The sequence below is a fragment of the Myotis yumanensis genome, unplaced genomic scaffold (assembly GCF_028538775.1).
Source record: "Myotis yumanensis isolate MYYU_CA2020_CCGP unplaced genomic scaffold, mMyoYum1.0.hap1 SCAF_6, whole genome shotgun sequence".
NCBI lineage: Eukaryota > Metazoa > Chordata > Mammalia > Chiroptera > Vespertilionidae > Myotis > Myotis yumanensis.
This window is the reverse complement of record NW_027223757.1, coordinates 23,611,572-23,617,062: the sequence shown is the minus strand read 5'-3', so window position 1 is coordinate 23,617,062 and position 5,491 is coordinate 23,611,572.

Sequence of the window (5,491 nt, the reverse complement as noted above, 5' to 3'; positions counted from 1 at the left end):
GGGCTGATCAGGCTGGCGGAGGGGCAGTTGGGGGCAATCAGGCCAGCAAGGGGGTGCAGTTGGGGGTGAGAAGGCCGGTGAGGGGGGGCAGTTGGGGGCGAGCAGGCTGGCAGGCAGAGTGGTTAGGGGCAATCAGGCAGACAGGCAGGTGAGAGGTTAGGAGTCAGTGGTCCTGGATTGCGAGGGGATGTCCGACTGCCAGTGGGATCGGGCCTAAACTGGCAGTCGGACATCCCCCAAAGGGTCCCAGATTGGAGAGAGCGCAGGCTGGGCTGAGGGACACCACCCCCCGTCCATGCACAAATTTCATACACAGGGTCACTAGTTACTGATATAATAGAAAATCAGAAGAAAAATTTTCATGCTAAAGAAGACATTTATACACACCAACAGTAACCTGCCCCCTGCTACTGTTATAGTAAATGCTGCAAAATGTGGATTATGTAGGATAATGATAAATTGCATTGTGAGGTTTTCACATTTCTTGAGATTTCTTGAGATACAGTTAGTTATTGTGCCTGTTTTAAATTTTATTTGCATTTGTGTTTCACAAATGTGTCTGATGGTCAAGTATGGTGATTTCTGAAGGTGAGGTATGAGATGGAAAAGGAGGATTCTAGACTTAGGCCTATGACCAGTTTTGATAAGGTTAATGAAGAGTGGTTATACTAGTAATCCTCTGAGTCAATTCACTGTACCAGCGCAGCAAGGGACCCAAAAGAAGTTCACCTCTATAACAGAAGCTACTTATAAAACAGAAATTTTATGTCCCAGCTGTCCTATCCACTGTGTAAGTCTGTGGCAAACAACTAAAGAGGCAGCAGTAACTCAAGCAACATTGAAAAGACACATACAAATTACAGTCATTGAACAAGGGAAGATGCTGCTCATTTTTAAAAGAAATTTGAATCTCAAGCAGGATAAACATTTTGGTTTTTAAAAAGTCACATTCAGGGAAAAGACTCAGAAAGCAAGTTATAAAGAGTTATTGGGAGCATGACAAGTAGAAAAGGGAAATTTTGCATAGATGGTGAGAACTTAATAACAGGTAAAATTATAGTTAGTGAGATGTGAGGGTAAGATTCTGTATAAAAAATTTAAAAAATTCCACTCTCAACCAGTATGATATGTTGACATATTGATTATATGCCACAGGTTTTGCAAAATAAACTGGAAAATAACAGCTTCTCTCGTCAGCTGGATGAATAAATAAATTTCACCAATAAATGCCATGCTAAAGAATTTATAAGATTTGTAAATGACAGTGAAAGTTAAGAAAATGTTTTCTATGCAAATGCTGCTCAAAACAAGGAAAGGACAAGCTGCATTAGATGTTTATATTCATATCTGAAAACTGAAGTTCTATTTTGCAAAAATTACATTGACATCTGTGTTGATGGTGCCCCAAGAAAAATCTGCATCCACATTGAAATCAAAATACACTGTTTTCTTTCCAGAGAGCTACTGGTGTCAAAAACTCTTGAGTACAAAATGGAAAAATAAGATAAAAAGCCTGGATGATACTATAAAAATTATTATTGCCCGGCTGGTGTGGCTCAGTGGTTGAGTGTCAACCCAGGAACCAAGAGGTCACCGGTTTGATTCCCGGTCAGGGCACATGCCTGAGTTGCAGGCTTGATTCCCAGTAGCAGGTGTGCAGGAGGTAGCCTATCAATGATGTTTCTCTCTCATCAATGTTTCTATCTCTCTATCCCTCTCCTTCCCTCTCTTTCTAAAAGTCAGTAAAAAACATTTTTAAAAATTAACAAACAAAGACCAGTTCATTTAAGATAGTTTTAAGACAGCATAAAAATCTAGAAAAGGAGCACCTACACCTTCTACATACAGAAATCCAGTGGCTTAACAGAGAGACCATTCTCCACAGCATGTATGAACTGAAGAGAATTATAGGACCACCTTCCAGATATTAGCAGGTCAGATTTTGCTGAATGCTTTGAAGGTGAAGAATGTCTGCAGAAACTAACCTACTGACCAGACATTTCTCATCACATTATCCAGGAAAACTTTTTTACTTCAAGTGACAAGATTCCTGAATTTAAAATAAATCAAGTCTTTGGGAAAAGTATATTACAAAAGAAAACTTTAAAATATTTCAAGTGCTACTTGAGGTTGAGAGGGAACAAGTATCAAGCTATATTGGAAACTCTGTAAGAGACTTGCAGAATACCATCGAAAGAATTTTCCCTTTTCATCCAAATGTATGGCTGTCTGAGAGACTCTCTCTATTTCTTTCTCAGCATGAGAACTTGACTTGGAGAGGAAAGAAATAACTTGGAGCTGAAGTTTGCTTGTACACTCAAGATGATACCGACAATAGACAGGTGAAGGCCTGAGGTGGGGTGGGGATGGGTGGAGGGGGACAAAGAGGGGAAAATGGGGGACATCTGTAATAGTCTCAACAATTAAAATAAAAAATGTTAAAGGATTAATTACTTCTTCCAAGCAGGAGCAAAGCCTGGGCTACTATTCAACTCTCATTTTAATTTTCTTTAATTTTAATTCTAGCTTTTAAAATTATAACAAAGTGGACAAATAAGTAATTCTTTATAGTACAGTATAAGGATAACCAAATCATTTGTTACTCTGGAATGCTTAGGATAGAAAACAAATTCCTCTAGATGAGACTGTGTATCAGGGAAACAGTTTAATGATACAGAAATATTTTTGTCCTATACAATTTTATATTTTCATGACCACAAAATGCCTAATTATGCACAGATAAAATTTTTAAAAGCACCCATTTGTTTATATGTCTAAAACTTTATATTCAATTGAATGCTCTTTAAGGGAAAACTTGTTTTTGAGTAAGTTGAACTGTATCAAATTTTTTATTTTTCAGGCTAAAAAGGATGGAATATCAACAGTTACATAAGATTCAACTTATTATCATAAACACTTATCACATGATAGGTATTTGATAGACTCTTACTAAATGACTGATAACCCTCACAATTCAGGCATGAATCCCTCTCTATCTGGGAAATGCATGATAGGAAAGGATGTCATCAGCTTGAAATAGTCAACAAAACAGTTTTTGACTGCAAATTAATTACTGTACAAACACAAAATGCATAATTATCGAGAGTTGTTATCAGTTTCTGATAGTATCAACAAAAGTCAACTGGAGAGAGTCCAGAATAATCACTTTGTTGGCATTCTAGAAATGCCAGGGTTGCAGAAGTCAATGAAACATCAGCCAAAGGGAGAAAAATCCACACTTAAAGATGTACCTTCAATTACTGAAAGTAACTGGTTTTTTCCCAGTTTCATTTTCAACCAGAATGAAAATAAAACCCCAGGGAAAGTCTGTGAACCCTAAATAAACAAAATTTAACTTTCCCCAAGGAAATGTTGAATTTAAATTTGAATATTATTACACACCTTCTGGCAATTTGTAAGTTAGCCATACCAAACGGGAATTTCAGTTTTCAAACAATTTTGGAATTTAGACCTTGAACTAGTTCCCAATCTAAATCACGGAGCACCATCCGTCCTATACACATATAGCCCACTCACTATCACATCACCTTATTTCTTATAGCATGGGTCACTATTTAAAATAAATGTGTGTTGAATAAATGGGTGAGTTTATTCATTTTAAAAATATTTATTAATCCCTTATCATGTAAAAATACTTATCTGTTTCTTAATCATAAAACTTTCTTAGCAGACTATAGCTTTAATTCAGGATCCAGAAAATATTTTCATCCTTTTCATCTCATGTGTTAAATATATAAATTGTATCTATATATATAAAAGCCTAAGCGACCAATCAACCTTTTGACTGTTCGACCGGTAACCATGATGAGCACTGACCACCAGGGGGCAGACGCTCAATGCACAGGCATGGAAACATGGAACAGACTGATGAATCTCAGAGGCAAGGGAAAAGAGAGGAGGGCAGGAAGAGATTAACCAAAGATCTAAAGGCCCGGTGCACAGATTCGTGCACCAGTGGGGTCCCTCAACCTGGCCTGAAGGATTGGGCTGAAACTGGCTCTCTGACATCCCCTGAGGGGTCCCAGATTGCGAGAAGGTGCAGGCCCAGCCGAAGGACTCCACCAGTGCACGAATCTGTGCACCTGGCCTCTAGTTACATAATGAAAGCTGATTATATTGGCCCTATATTTTGATGAAGCCATAATAAATTACTAATTTTGAACCAAATATTTGAAAAGCCACATGTACCCAAGCAGACAAGATGCCTCAGTAGCTCCCCTAGTTAGTCACTTTTGAATCTGAACTCCCATAAAAATTCCAGGCACAACACTAAATACTGTATGCCACATCTCATGTGATCCTCACAGACATCCTTGTGATGGGTACTATTGTTTACCCCATTTAACTTGTGAGGAAATTAAAGCTCAGAAAGATAAACTTTCCCGAGGTGACATGACAAATAGATGATAGAGCTGAACTATAATTCATACCTAGGCTGCATCCCAACCCCTGGACTTTAATTTATATATTTTATAGCTTCTCACTTAAGAATTAAAGCCCCTTCTTTTTCAAAAATTGACTGTTGTTTTATCCTCACAAGAGGCCATCAGCACCAGGAGAAGTGGTGAACTTCCTCCCTGCTCCTAAGAGAATCATGTTTAAATATATTTTCCCTACAGGCTCCCTCTGCTTCGTGAAATATGGAGTTTTATACTATGTTTAAGAACTTAAAAGGTTTACCCAAGATCCTGGCCCCCATTCACAAATCATTCTGTGTCTTGGCGCTGTGGCCTTACCTAGAATGACTGCACCCTTCTCCCTATCAAAGACATAACTTTATACCTTTACTTCTCAACTCTGCTCAGGACTCTTCTTCTCAGTGAAGTGATTCCTAAATGGCCATACCTCACTCTAGGGCAAAAATATTCGCTATCACTGTCGAGAGCATTGCCAAGCTCTGAGGCTGTCTGTTTCTCTCCCCTGATCGAGTTGGTATTTGTTCTCTCGACATTATTAAATTGCAGCCCTGAAAGTAAAGGTTCTGCAGTAAGTGTGCTCCCAGTAGTTACTGAGTCCAGACTGAAATTTGACAAGAGACTGTCATTCTGCTGAAAAGCAGAACTCAGTTGACAAGGTCACCGAATCCTTTCCTGCCTTGGGTGTTTGCTTTTACTGGCCGCCCCACAGCCCTGTGCCACCTCCAAAACCAGGAAGCACATGGTGTTTCCTGTCCCTCCTGCTACCTTGCAGGAAATGCCTGGCTTTGGCTCATCCAGGATGTATTGACTGAAAATGCCGGCAGAAGAGACTGGGGAGGAGCTCCCACCACATCCAGACAGTGGGGGTACTTTGCCTGGCCAGGTGACTTCATTCACTTCTTCCTGCTGTTCCTGTTCGAAGTCATATCTACACCTTAATAGTGACCTTACAACGCACTCACATAAATTTTATTAGTCCATTTAGATGGGAAGCCTAACATCAAGAGATATTAAATACTTCCACTTAAAATATTCAATTCTTTTTAAAATTC